Here is a 15,899-nt window from a genome sequence, read left to right as displayed (position 1 = left end):
TGTGAATCCTCTCTTTGGCTGGAAAAATGGCTGTGTTATTCTGTGAATAGGCACTCACCTAACATAATCGTTTGGCTTGCTTTCGTCGTAAAGCCTTTTTGAAATCGGACACTGTGGCTGGATTTACAACAAGTGTATCTTTAAAATGGTGTAAAATACATGTATGTTTGAGGAATTTTAATTATGGGATTTCTGTTGTTTTGAATTTGAAGAGGTGGGATGCTAATGTCTCACGTACACTAGAGAGGTTAACACAGTGTCCAAAGAACGGCCAGACGTTTACAGAATGGTGTCGGCTGCGTACAGCTGGATCAGGGAATCACCTGCAGCAAGAGCGACATCATTGATATATACAGAGAAAAGAGTCGGCCCGAGAATTGAACCCTCTGGCACTCCCATAGACTGCCAGAGGTCCGGACAACAGGCCCTCCGATTTGACACACTGAACTCTGTCTGAGAAGTAGTTGGTGAACCAGGCGAGGCAGTCATTTGAGAAACCAAGGCTGTTGAGTCTGCCGATAAGAATACGGTGATTGACAGAGTCGAAAGCCTTGGCCAGGTCGATGAAGACGGCTGCACAGTACTGTCTTTTATCGATGGCAGTTATGATATCGTTTAGTGCCTTGAGCGTGGCTGAGGTGCACCCATGACCGGCTCGGAAACCGGATTGCACAGCAGAGAAGGTATGGTGGGATTCGAAATGGTCAGTGATCTGTTTATTAACTTGGCTTTCGAAGACTTTAGAAAGGCAGAGCAGGATGGATATAGGTCTATAACAGTTTGGGTCTAGAGTGTCTCCTCCTTTGAAGAGGGGAATGACCACGGCAGCTTTCTAATCTTTAGGGATCTTAGACTATACGAAAGAGAAGTTGAACAGACTGGTAATGGGGGTTGTAACAATGGTGGTGGATAATTTTAGAAAGGGTCCAGATTGTCTAGCCCAGCTGATTTGTACAGGTCCTGGTTTTACAGCTCTTTCAGAACATCTGCTATCTGGATTTGGGTGAAGGAGAAGCTGGGGAGACTTGGGCAAGTAGCTGCGGGGGGTGCGGAGGGTTGGGTTAGCCAGGAGGAAAGCATGGCCAGCAGTAGATAAATGCTTATTGAAATTCTCGATTATCATGGATTTATCGGTGGTGACAGTGTTACCTAGTGCAGTGGGCAGCTGGGAAGAGGTGCTCTTATTCTCCCAAAACTTTTTGGAGTTAGAGCTACAGGATGCAAATTCCTGTTTGAAAAAGATAGTCTTTGCTTTCCTGACTGACTGCGTGTATTGGTTCCTGACATCCCTGAAAATGTGCATATCGCTGGGAATATTCGCTGCTAGTGCAGTCCGCCACAGGATGTTTTTATGCTGGTCGTGGGCAGTCAGGTCTGGAGTGAACCAAGGGCTTTATCTGTTCTTAGTTCTACATTTTTTGAAAGGGGCATGCTTATTTAGATGGTGAGGAAATTACTTTTAAAGAACGACCGGGCATCCTCTACTGACGGGATGAGGTCAATATCCTTCCAGTATTTCCAGGCCAGGTCGATTAAAAAGGCCTGCTCGCAGAAGTGTTTTAGGGAGCAGGTGACAGTGATGAGGGGTGGTCGTTTGACTGCGGACCCATAGCCGATGCAGGCAATGAGGCAGTGATCGCTGAGATCCCGATTGAAAACAGCAGAGGTTTATTTGGAGGGCAAGTTGGGCAGGATAATATCTATGAGGGTGCCCATGTTTACGGATTTAGGGTTGTACCTGGTAGGTTCCTTGATCATTTGTGTGAGTTTGAGGGTATCTAGCTTAGATTGTAGGACTGCCGGGGTGTTAAGCATATCCCAGTTTAGGTCACCTAACAGAACGAACTCTGAAGATAGATGGGGGGCAATCAATTCACATATGGTGTCCAGGGCACAGCTGGGAGCTGAGGGGAGTCTATAACAGGCGGCAACAGTGAGCGACTTATTTCTGGAGAGATTAATTTATAAAATTAGAAGCTCGAACTGTTTGGGCATAGACCTGGAAAGTATGACAGAACTTTGCAGGTTATCTCTGGAGTAGATTGCAACTCCTCCCCCTTTGACAGTTTGCTGCTTCAGTGTCTTTAGATATTTTTGTTAGATGTTACTATGGAATACTGAAGTATAATTACAAGCATTTCATAAGTGTCAAAGGCTTTTATTGACAATGACATGAAGTTGATGCAAAGAGTCAATATTTGCAGTGTTGACCCTTCTTTTTCAAGACCTCTGCAATCTGCCCTGGCATGCTGTCAATTAACTTCTGGGCCACATCATGACTGATGGCAGCCCATTCTTGCATAATCAATGCTTGGAGTTTGTCAGAATTTGTGGGGTTTTGTTTGTCCACCCGCCTTTTGAGGATTGACCACAAGTTCTCAATGGGATTAAGGTCTGGGGAGTTTCCTGGCCATGGACCCAAAATATCGATGTTTTGTTCCCCAAGCCACTTAGTTATCACTTTGCCTTATGGCAAGGTGCTCCATCATGCTGGAAAAGGCATTATTTGTCACCAAACTGTTCCTGGATAGTTGGGAGAAGTTGCTCTCGGAGGATGTGTTGGTACCATTCTTTATTCATGGCTGTGTTCTTAGGCAAAATTGTGAGTGAGCCCACTCCCTTGGCTGAGAAGCAACACCACACATGAATGGTCTCAGAATGCTTTACTGTTGGCATGACACAGGACTGATGGTAGCGCTCAGCTTTTTTTCCGGATGCCCCAAACAATCGGAAAGGGGATTCATCAGAGAAAATGACTCTACCCCAGTCCTCAGCAGTCCAATCCCTGTACCTTTTGCAGAATATCAGTCTGTCCCTGATGTTTTTCCTGGAGAGAAGTGGCTTCTATGCTGCCCTTCTTGACACCAGGCCATCCTCCAAAAGTCTTCGCCTCACACCTGCCTGCTGCCATTCCGGAGCAAGCTCTGTACTGGTGGTGCCCCGATCCCGCAGCTGAATCAACTTCAGGAGACGGTCCTGGCGCTTGCTGGACTTTCTTGGGCGCCCTGAAGCCTTCTTCACAACAATTGAACTGCTCTCCTTGAAGTTCTTGATGATCCAATAAATGGTTGATTTAGGTGCAGTCTTACTGGCAGAAATATCCTTGCCTGTGAAGCCGTTTTTGTGCAAAGCAATGATGATGGCACGTGTTTCCTTGCAGGTAACCATCGTTGACAGATGAAGAACATTGATTCCAAGCACCACCCTCCTTTTGAAGCTTCCAGTCTGTTATTCGAACTCAATCAGCATGACAGAGTGATCTCCAACCTTGTCCTCGTCAACACTAACGAGAGAATAACTGACATGTCAGCTGGTCCTTTTGTGGCAGGGCTGAAATGCAGTGGAAATGTTTTTGGGGGATTCAGTTCATTTGCATGGCAAAGAGGGACTTTGCAATTAATCTGATCACTCTTTACAACATTCTGGAGTATATGCAAATTGCCATCATACAAACTGAGGCAGCAGACTTTGTGAAAATTAATATTTGTGTCATTCTCAAAACTTTTGGCCACGACTGTACAGACGGTTATGGTGGGGTGCGGGTACAGTGGAGGTAAACACCCAGGCACTGAGTGATGATAAGACAGGTGCATTTCTGGACGCGCTAGTTATGCTGGGTGAGGTCACCGCATGTGTGGGAGGTGGGACAAAGGAGGTATCTGAGGCGTGTTGAGTGGGACTAGGGGCTCCGCAGTAAACTAAAACATTGATAACTATCCTAAACAACAGTATACAAGATATTTTGACATTTGAGAGAGACATAAAGCGAGGCATAAAGCAATCACAGGTGTTGATTGGTAGAGCTAGCTAAGACAATGGGTAAGACAACAACAGCTAATCGGCTAAGACAAGAATAACAGGTAATTGGTAATGAATGCGCAGAGAGGGTCGGTTAACTACACACAGGGCCTGAGTTTGAGGCTGGGGCCGACAGATAAACCAAAAAATAAACAAAATGGAGTACCGTGATTAATGAACAGTCCAGCAGGCATCAGCTATGTTGCCAAGTGATCATAGGGTCCACTGAGCAGCAATAGATGGAACAGGGAAGCCGCGGGGTAGTCGTTACTATGCTAGCACGCGAGAGACACAGAGTTTAAAGTTAGCAGGCCGGGGTTAGTAGAAGCGTCTGCTCCGACGTCCAGCAAAGGCTGGTTGCGGGCACAGCGGATTGAGTTACGTCGGCAGACCAGTCGTGGTGGTAAGGCGGGGCTCCGTGACGACAAAGGGTCCAGGCCAGAATGAGAAAGAGGTATTGTAGTTGTAGTAATTTTGTTTGCTAGCCGGGAGATGCGCCTGTCTCGCGGCTAACTGGTGCTAGCTTTGGGGCAGGGGCGTTAGCCACTATAGCCACTCAGTAGCAGCTAGCTAGCAGCGATGATCCGATGCAAAGGTCCAGAGCTTACGACAAGGATCCGGTGGAGTAGTGGATTCTAGCCGTGTTGGGGTAGAGTCCGTGAGGCATCAGCTGTGTGGGCCTGGCTCAGGGCTAGTTTCGGGGCTGGGTAACTCGGTGGCAGCTAGCTAGCTGTGATGATCTGGAGTAATGGTCCAGGGCTTACGGCAGGAATCCGGCGTTGCAGTGGAGAAAACAGTCCGATACTGGCAGGCTGGCAAGTATTATCCAGGCTAAAAAACGTCTGGTGTCTGTACAGAAGGTAAAGGCCGCTAGCAGTGGCTGGCAATGACTAAATAGTTACTAGCTAATGAGCATCCTGTCGGGCTGTATCACCGCCTGGTACGGCAACTGCTCCGCCCACAACCGTAAGGCTCTCCAGAGGGTAGTGAGGTCTGCACAACGCATCACTGGGGGCAAACTACCTGCCCTCCAGGACACCTACACCACCCGATGTCACAGGAAGGCCATAAAGATCATCAAGGACAACAACCACCCGAGCCACTGGCTGTTCACCCCGCTATCATCCAGAAGGCGAGGTCAGTACAGGTGCATCAAAGCAGGGACCGAGAGACTGAAAAACAGCTTCTATCTTAAGGCCATCAGACTGTTAAACAGCCACCACTAACATTGAGTGGCTGCTGCCAACATACTGACTCAACTCCAGCTCACTTTAATCATGGAAATTGATAAAAAATGTATCACTAGCCACTTTAAACAATGCCACTTAATATAATGTATATGTATATACTGTACTCTATATCATCTACTGCATCTTGCCATCTTTATGTAATACATGTATCACTAGCCACTTTAAACTATGTCACTTTTATGTTTACATACCCTACATTACTCATCTCATATGTATATACTGTACTCGATACCATCTACTGCATCTTGCCTATGCCGTTCTGTACCATCACTCATTCATATATCTTTATGTACAATTTCTTTATCCCTTTACACTTGTGTGCATAAGGTAGTAGTTGTGGAATTGGTAGGTTAGATTACTCGTTGGTTATTACTGCATTGTCGGAACTAGAAGCACAAGCATTTCGCTACACTCGCATTAACATCTGCTAACCATGTGTATGTGACAAATAAAACTTGATTTGATTTGAGCTGGTTCGCTTCTGATAGAGGTTCTGGCTATAAGGTCTAAAAAATAGCGGATCCGTATCACATTGGGTGAGGCGGGTTACCGGAAAGTATATTTAATTTAAAAATGGAAAAGAGATTGAAAATATATTGAAATATATACAAAAAAAGACATACACGACTATTCAGAAGCGAAGTCATTTCCATGCTCCTTTAAAGAATAGCATATTCTAGTCAAGATTTCTTAAAATCTTGATGACACTGGCACAGAATTGGTTTTATAATTAACAGGAGAAAGAGTTCCTATTTGGAGTGCCTTAATTGGATTCCACCAGATTGACAGATCCAACCTTTTGGTTAAAGTCAAGGAATTTGACGTCTGTCTCCTCTTGAAATATTAATTTTGTTGCTAAGTTCTCTTTCGCCTACGGTTTGCTCTCAGTAGGCATGTCTGGCACACTGTGACGTTGACACGTGCCCTCACCTCACATCACTGTGAAGGAAAATGTAAGTTTAATGACAACTGTGTTAGACAAATGTACTGTGTGCTTTAAAGCTATTATCCAAGTTGAAGGGGAGTATGGAATGTGGCAACCCCGCATGTGTTATACATTGAAAGGGGGGGGGGTGTATCACTTGGATGCCAATATGTACAGTATGTCTTATATAATAGATACGCTTAACAAGAAGCGAGTAGAGAGGAGAGTGCTGATCTGAACCAGATGTTCCTTGCCTATAAGCAGATCACTATTAAATAAACCCTGGGTGAATGCTTAACAGTTTTCCCGACTACAAGAGCTGGTTTTTCTACATTACCATGATGAAAAGGGCTGCCAGGCTGCCACCTTACTGAGCATGATAAACAGGCAAACAAGGATAAATGATGTGCCATCCTGTAAGGCAGTCCATCTTTTTAAGGTGCCACATTGAGATTGTAGAATGGGAGGTTCTTATTGAATATGGACCCGATTCAGACATTTTTTTTCTCAGAAGTTGGTATTCAGACTTACCTTACGCAGGTGCATAACAGGCTGGCGATAATTTCAATGTTGCAGGCATGGTTCCCTTGCCCGTGCTGAATACATTTTACTCAACCTGTGAAAACCCTCTCACTTGCTGGCCAAAAGAGTTTTCATTCAATACGGTTTTCAACACATTTATAAATCCATCCCTTTAAATTTGGTGTTCCTTTACTTATACACCTCTCGACAGACTACAATATATGGAGAGAAAGGTTCAGAATTTTAGCGATCAATTAAAGAAAGCCATGTAAATACATGCAGAGTACATCGTCTCCTTTTCAGCACTATTTGGTAGATTAAAAAAATACTCTAATCTTGTACAGTGAACAAAAATATAAAAGAAACATGTAAAGTGTTTAGCTCAAATTGTGTGCACACATTGTTTATGCGAAATGCGAGCATTTCTCCTGTGCCAAGACAATCCATCCACCTGACAGGTGTGGCATATCAAAAAGCTGATTAAACAGCATGATCATTACACATGTGCACCTTGTGCTGGGGACAATAAAAGGCCACTCTAAAATGTGCAGTTTTGTCATACAACACAATGCCACAGATATCTCAAGCCGCCTCCAATCGTGTTTTAGAGAATTTGGCAGTAAGTTCAACCAGCCTCACAACCGCAGACCATGTGTAATCATGCCAGCAAAGGACCTCCACATCCAGCTTCTTCACCTTCGAGATCGTCTGAGACCAGCCACCCAGACAGTGGCTGAGGAAACTGTGGGTCTGCACAACCAAAGAATTTCTGCACAATTTCTGCACAAACTGTCAGAAACATCTCATGGAAGCTCATCTGCATGCTCGTCGTCATCACCAAGGTCTTGACCTGACTGCAGTTCGGCGTTGTTACCGACTTCAGTGGGCAAATGCTCACCTTTGATGGCGACTGGCAGAGTGGAGAAGTGTGCTATTCACGGATGAATCCAGATTTCAACTGTACCGGGCAGATGGCGTCGTGTGGGCGAGTGGTTTGCTGATGTCAACGTTGTGAACAGAGTGCCCCATGGTGGTGGGGGGGTTATGGTATGGGCAGGCATAAGCAACGGACAACGAACGCAATGGCATTTTATCGATGGTAATTTGAATGCATATACCGTGACGAGATCCTGAGGCCATCACCTAAAATATCTGAATGATAATGCACTGCCCCATGTGGCAAGGATCTGTACACAATTCATGGAAGCTAAAAACGTCCTGGTTCTTCCATGGCCTGCATACTCACCAGACATGTCACCCCATTCAGCATTTTTGGGATGCTCTGGATCAACGTGTACGACAGCTTGTTCCAGTTCCCGACAATATCCAGCAACTTCGCACAGCCATTGAAGAGGAGTGGGACAACATTCCATAGGCCACAATCAACAGCCTGATAAACTCTATGCGAAGGAGATGTGTCGCACTGCATGAGGCAAATAGTGGTCACATATTGACTGGTTACTCCACGCCCCTACTTAAAAAAAAAAAGGTATCTGTGACCAACAGATGCATATCTTATCCCTAAACTGGGATATGCTTAACACCTCGGCCGTCCTACAATCTAAGCTAGATGCCCTCAATCTCACACAAATTATCAGTGAACCTACCAGGTACAACCCTAAATCCGTAACCATGTGCACCCTCATAGATATCATCCTGACCAACTTGCCCTCTAAATACACCTCTGCTGTCTTCAACCAGGATCTCAGCGATCACTGCCTCATTGCCTGCGTCCGTAATGGCTCCGCGGTCAAACGACCACCCCTCATCATGCTCCCTAAATCACTTCAGCGACCAGGCCTTTCTAATCGACCAGGCCCGGGACTTGGACAAGTTTCTGCGGGGGGTGCAGAGCTGTTGGCCGGGGTAGGGGTAGCCTAGTGGAAAGTTGAGTTGTTTGGAAGGAACACCCAACACTATGTGTGGAGAAAAAAAAGGCACAGCACGCCAACATCAAAACCTCATCCCAACTGTAAAGTATGGTGATGGGAGCATCATGCTTTGGAGCTGCTTTGCTGCCTCAGGGCCTGGACAGCTTGCGATCATCAACGGAAAAATGAATTCCCAAGTTTATCAAGACATTTTGCAACCCGATTGAGATGCTGTGGCAAGACCTCAAGAGAGCAGTTCACACCAGGCATCCCAAGAATATTGCTAAACTGAAACAGTTTTAAAAAGAGGAATGGTCCAAAATACTTTTTCTTGCCATTATATATATATCTTTCCAAATTATGAACAACAAGCATTGTAATTTCGAATTCTGTAAAGTGAGTGTGGAAGTGGTGAAAACATTTTTGCTGTCTATCAACAATGACAAGCCATTGGGGTCTGACAACTTGGATGGAAAACTACTGATGATAATAGCAGATGATATTGCCACTTCTATTTGCCAAAAACTACTGATGAAAAACTACTGATGATAAAAACTACTGATGATTTCCATCCAAGTTGTCAGACAAACTACTGATGATAATAGCAGATGATATTGCCACTTCTATTTGCCAATTCTTCAATTTAAGTCTACTAAAAAATGTGTGCCCTTGGGCCTGGAGGGAAGCAAAAGTAATTCCGCTACCTAAGAATAGTAAAGCTGTTACCAACCCTTAGTAAACTTTTGGAAAAATGTGTGTTTGACCAGATGAAATGCTATTTTACAGTACACAAAATGACAATAGACATTCAGCACACTTATAGGGAAAGACATTCAACAAGCACGGCACTTACACAAAATACTGATGATTGGCTGAGAGAAATAGATAATAAAAAGATTGTTGGGACTGTTTTGTTAGACTTACGTGTTAAGGCTTTACTCCCCCTGCTACATTTTGGATAAAGAGTTACCTGTCTAACAGAACACAGAGGGTGTTCTTAAATATAAGTCTCTCCAACATAGTCCAGGTAGAATCAGGAATTCCCCAGGGCAGCTGTCTAGGTCCCTTACTTTTAAAATGTTTTATTAACGACATGCAACTAGCTTTAAGTAAAGCCAGTTATTCTATGTATGTGGATAACTCAACACTATGCATGTCAGCTACTACAGCAACTGTAATGACTGCAACACTTAACAAAGAGCTGCAGTTAGTTTCAGAATGGGTGGCAAGGAATAAGTTAGTCCTAATAAAGTCTGTCCATAATAAAGCACAACCCTGCATTCTTAACAGCACTATCAACAAGGCAGGTCCTACAGGCCCTAGTTTTGTCGCACCTGAACTACTGTTCAGTCGTATGGTCACTTGCCACAAAGAGGGACTTAGGAAAATTGCAATTGGCTCAGAACAGGGCAGCACGGCTGGCCCTTGGATGTACACAGAGAGCTAACATTAATAATATGACTGTCAATCTCTCCTGGCTCAAAGCGGAGGAGAGATTGACTTCATCACTACTTATATTTGTGAGAGGTATTGACATATTGAATGCACCAAGGTGTCTCTTTGAACTACTGGCACACAGCTCGGCCAGCCATGCAGACCCCACAAGACATGCCACCAGAGGTCTCTTTACAGTCCCCAAGTCCAGAACAGACTATGGGAAGCATACAGTACTAGATACAGTACTATTCCACATCAAGTAACTCATGCAAGCAGTAAAATTAGATTTAAAAACAGATACAAATACACCTTATGGAACACCGGGGACTGTGTAACAACACACATAGGCACAGACACATGCATACATGCAGACACGATAACATATGCACTATACACACACGTATACATGGATTTTGTGTTGTAGATATCTGGTAGTCGAGTCAGGGCCTGAGGGTATAATGCTTTTTAAAAATTGTATAACTGCCTTAATTTTGCTGGACCCCATGGCAGCAGCTAATCAGGATCCATAGTAAATCAGAATACAAATATTCTTATAATCTACACCATGCACAGCCAAAAGAGTACTGGCCACCCCTCAGAGCCGGTTCCGCTCTAGTAGTTTTTCCTAGCCACTGTGCTTTTACATCTACATTGGGGTTTTAGGCTGGGTTTCTGATGTAAAAAGGGCTTTATAAATACATGTAATTTATTGATTGACTTGTATGTTAGTTGGTTATTTCCACAGAAATTATATAAATGTTAGGATTCAGCCCTGCCAACTCCTGCAAAACAAAGTTTTATAAAATGTCTTAAGTGCTGAATTTTTTTTATTATACTCCAACCTCTCACTTCAGTGAGATTGTACAATACACCATCACACAATCCTCACATGTAGCCCACTGCATGCTTCAAGAAACTCATAAATGGAAGAAACCAATAAATAAAAGGCACATAACGTATACTGTATGCATCACACACATTCAGTACTTCTAAAACACAATGCAGATATTTATTTATGTTAATGCTTCCCATTGTTAAATTAGCTGAGCATCTACTACAGCAAAGCAATATAAATCCAAATGTATTCTTTAAAACATAACAAAGAAATTTGGTATAGGTAAAATAAATCGTTTTTTTGTTGTTGTCTAAAACAACTAATTTGCTGCCAGAAGCAACTGACAAGATTTATACATAGTAAGGCAATAATGTTACAATATTTAATTAAACTGCAAGACATGCTACAGACTTCCCACTGGAAAAAAAACTGGTTGAATCAATATTGTTTCCACATCATTTCAACCCAAAAAATCTATGTGATGACGTTGAATCAACATGGAAAACTGATTGGATTTGCAAGAAGTCATCAACTTAAGGGCATTTAGTATTTATTTTCACCCAAAATCTAATTACATACTTTTTTTTGTTGAATTCACTTTAGTTGAAAACTCAACTAAATGTAAATCAAAACTATACATTTAACTAAGTGGCGTAGGACACATATAGCTGTGCACCCTGCAAGGTTCGAGCAAGGCCCAACAACCGCAAAAAATAAACCCCCCCAAAAAATTATTTTAGGATTTATCTTTTTTTCCATGTGGCAGAGATGTTTTTTTGTTGTTGCTGTTATAGAGGTCAGGGACTCTTGAAATACGGGACAATCCACAACTATTTGTTTTAATATTAGCAACATTTGAAATATATATACAGTGCTGTTGGAAAGTATTCAGACACCTTGATTTTCCCACATTTTGTTTATTCTAAAATTGAATAAATATTTTTTTTCCTCGTCAATCTACACACAATACCCCATAATGACAAAGCAAAAAAAGGTTTTTAGAATTGTTGCTAATTTATATAAAAGTATCACATTTACATAAGTATTTAGACCCTTTACTCAGTACTTTGTTGAAGCACCTTTGGCAGCAATTATAGCCTCGAGTCTTCTTGGGTATGACACTACAAGCTTGGCACACCTGTATTTGGAGAGTTTCTCCCATTCTTCTCTGCAGATCATCTCAAGCTCTGTCAGGTTAGATGGGGAGCGTTGCTGCACAGCTATTTTCAGGTCTCTCCAGAGATATTAGAATGGGTTCAGGTCAGGGCTCTGGCTGGGCCACTCAAGGACATTCAGAGTCTTTTCCCGAAGCCACTCCTGCGTTGTCTTGGCTGTGTGCTTAGGGTCGTTGTCCTGTGGGAAGTCTGAGTTCCTGAGCACTCTGGAGCAGGTTTACATCAAGGATCTCTCTGTGCTTTCCTCCATTCATCTTTGCCTCAATCCTGACTAGCCTCCTAGTCCCTGCCGCTGAAAAACACCCACACAGTATGATGCTGACCCCACCATGCTTCACCGTAGGGATGGTGCCAGAGTTGAATCTTTGTTTCATCAGACCAGAGAATCTTGTTGTTTAGGTGCCTTTTGGCAAACTCCAAGTGAGCTGTCATGTGCCTTTTACTGACCAGTGGCTTCCATCTGACCACTCTACCATAAATGCCTGATTGATGGAGTACTACAGAGATGGTAGTCCTTCTGGAAGGTTCTCCCATCTCCACAGAGGAACTCTAGAGCTCTGTCAGAGTGACCATTGGGTTCTTGGTCACCTCCCTGACCAAGGCCCTTCTCCCCCGATTGATCAGTTTCGCCAGATGGCCAGCTCTAGGAAGAGTCTTGGTGGTTCCAAACTTCTTCCATTTAGGAATGATGAATGACACCGGCCACTGTGTTCTTGGGGACCTTCAATGCTGCAGACATTTTTTGGTACCCTTCCCCAGAGCTGTGCTCTACAGACAATTCCTTTGACCTCATGGCTTGGTTTTTGCTCTGACATGCACTGTCAACTGTGGGACCTTATATAGACAGGTGCCTTACCAAATCATGTCCAATCAATTGAATTTACCACAGGTGGACTCCAATCAAGTTGTTGAAACATCTCAAGGATGGTCAATGGAAACAGGACGCACCTGAGCTCAATGTCGAGTCTCTTAGCAAACGGTTTGAATACTTATGTAAATACATTTGCTAGAATTTCTAAAAACCTGTTTTCACTTTGTCATTATGGGGTATTGTGTGTAGATCACTGCGATTCAAAAAAATATTTTATCAATTTTAGAATAAGGCTGTAACGTAACAAAATGTGGAAAAAGTCAAGGGGTCTGAATTCTTTCCGAAGGCAATGAATTTTTTATAGACCAAAGTATCAGCTATCACACCATCTAATGGAACAACCTAATTAAACTTTTTTTTTTCATAAAATGCAACTAACTGGATTTATTTAAACTCCGTCTGACACCATAAAAGGCATTTACTTTTTACAGTAATAGTGTAACAAGTGTTTAAAGACCTTAATTGTTTAATTCTAATATTAGATTATTCAAATATTTAATACAAATTTCCAAAAGGTCTTTTTGTTTTTGCTTTATAGCACTATTAAATGCTCCAGAGCTAGGTTTTTCTAGATTTAGAAAGCAAACATAGCAGAGCAAATACTTCAATTTTTTTGGCCATATGTTGCAGAACAGTGATTACAATATTTGTTCAGAATATTGACAAAAATATTGATCTTAAGGGGCGTAGCCATCAGTGACAGAGGTGATAAGCCAATGACGGAGTTGACAACAGACTCTCAAAACAGACATATTTTTGCCTCTAAAAGTATAATACAAACATTTGTAAGATATGGAAAATGATTCATTTGAAAATCCCCAATAAAAACATACTCATTCTATCAGATCTTTCAGCAATCTGACAGAGTTGATGTTTTTACAAAGATTACATTTTTCTTCTTCATTCAAGTGGTATACACAGCAGCAATTTCGTTTTTCCTCAGTTGCTTTATGTCTCTAAAACCCAATTACATGTAACATATTTAAACCAAAATTCATATTATATTTTAATCTATCAGGCAGATGGAGTTGACAGTTTATGATTGTGACCATGGTGATTCCAATATTGTTTGTTAAATCTATCAAAAGTAGAGAACTTTACAGACCATGAGTAAATTCTAAATAGCTATTTGCGGCAGGAAGACCTACTGTATAGCTACTCTCATTCGGAAGATATCTTAACAACCAAAAGGGTTATGTTTAAAAAAGTCATTTCAACAAAAATGTAAACCAAAAATAGTCGATTGCTTTCTTTGTTGCACTAGTAACGAGGACATGAATATGGTATAGCTGACCATGCTCATTCCTGATTATTTTAGGATTTTAGACAATTCTGATGAAGTTAACCAAATCTCCAGACACATCTTTCAGAAAGCAAAGTTTTGAGATAAATATTCTTTAAAGTCACAGAGGGCTATTGCAAGAAACTACATACGATAATTTTTCAGTTAATATCTATTATCGGCAGAGAACATTTTGCAGTTTTAAAGCTAATTTCCTGTAATAAAAAATGAATTAAATCATGGCTTATGAAGTGTTCAAATGCTATCTGGGGGGCCCGACCTCAGGAGGTGTGCTACACCAGGGGTTGAACTGATGTCTGTGCCCAGTGAGTGGTAGCGTATTGATCATTATGCAACAACACCAGGGAAAGGGAGATATCTAGTCAGTTGTACAACTGAATGCCTTCAACTGAAATGTGTCTTCCGCATTCAACCCAACCCCTCTGAATCAGGGAGATGCAGGGGGCTGCCTTAATCAACATCCACGGCTTCGGCGCCCGGGAAACAGTGGGTTAACTGCCTTGCTCAGGGGCAGAATGACAGATTTTTGGCCCTGGCCGATGCAACAACCGGATGTATCTGGGTTTTCAGGGATACAGCTATTTCAACCTACAGTGCCTTGCAAAAGTATTTCCTATTTTGTTGCATTACAACCAGTAATTTAAATTGAATTTTATTTGGATTTCATGTAATGGACGTACACAAAATAGTCCAAATTGGTAAAGTGAAATGAAAAAAATGACTTGTTTAAAAAAATTCAAAAAAATAAAAAACAGAAAGGTGGTGCGTGCATATGTATTCGCCCCTTTGCTATGAAGCCCCTAAATAAGATCTGGTGCAACCAATTACCTTCAGAAGTCAAATAAAGTCCACCTGTGTGCAATCTAAGTGTCACATGATCTCAGTATATATACACACACCTGTTCTGAAAGGCTCCAGGGTCTGCAACACCACTAAGCAAGCGGCACCACCAAGCAAGCGGCACCATAAAGACCAAGGAGCTCTCCAAACAGGTCAGGGATAACATTGTGGAGAAGTACAGATCAGGGCTGGGTTATAAAAAAATATCTGAAACTTTGAACATCCCACGAAGCACCATTAAATCCATTCTTAATAAATGGAAAGAATATGGCACCACAACAAACCTGCCAAGAGAGGGCTGCCCACCAAAAACTCACAGACCAGGCAAGGAGGGCATTTATCAGAGGCAACAAAGAGACCAACGATAATCCTGAAGGAGCTGCAAAGCTCCATAGCGGAGATTGGAGTATCTGGCCATAGGACCACTTTAAGTCGTTCACTCCACAGAGCTGGGCTTACGGAAGAGTGGCCAGAAAAAAGCCATTGCTTGAAGAAAAAAATAAGCAAATAAGCTTTGGTGTTCGCCAAAGGCATGTGGGAGACTCCCCAAACATATGGAAGAAGGTACTCTGGTCAGTTGAGACTAAAATTGAGCTTTTTGGCCATCAAGGAAAACACTATGTCTGGTGCAAACCCAACACCTCTCATCACCTCAAGAACTCCATCCCCACCGTGAAGCATGATGGTAGCAGCATCATGCTGTGGGGATGTTTTTCATCGGCAGGGACTGGGAAACTGGTCAGAATTGAAGGAATGACGGATGGCGCTAAATACAGTGAAATTCTTGAGGGAAACCTGTTTCAGGTTTTTGTGACTGGACCGGAGGTTCACCTTCCAGCAGGACAATGACCCTAAGCATACTGCTAAAGCAACACTCGAGTGGTTTAAGGGGAAACATTTAAATGTCTTAGAATGGCCTAGTCAAAGCCCAGACCTCAATCCAATTTAGAATCTGTGGTATGACATAAAGATTCCTGTACACCAGCGGAAACCATCCAACTTAAAGGAGCTGGAGCAGTTTTGCCTTGAAGAATGGGCAAAAATCCCAGTGGCTAGATGTGCCAAGCTTATA

The sequence above is a fragment of the Salvelinus namaycush genome, chromosome 37 (assembly GCF_016432855.1).
Source record: "Salvelinus namaycush isolate Seneca chromosome 37, SaNama_1.0, whole genome shotgun sequence".
Classification (NCBI taxonomy): domain Eukaryota; kingdom Metazoa; phylum Chordata; class Actinopteri; order Salmoniformes; family Salmonidae; genus Salvelinus; species Salvelinus namaycush.
The sequence above is the reverse complement of the archived record's forward strand: the minus strand, read 5'-3'. Positions refer to the sequence as shown.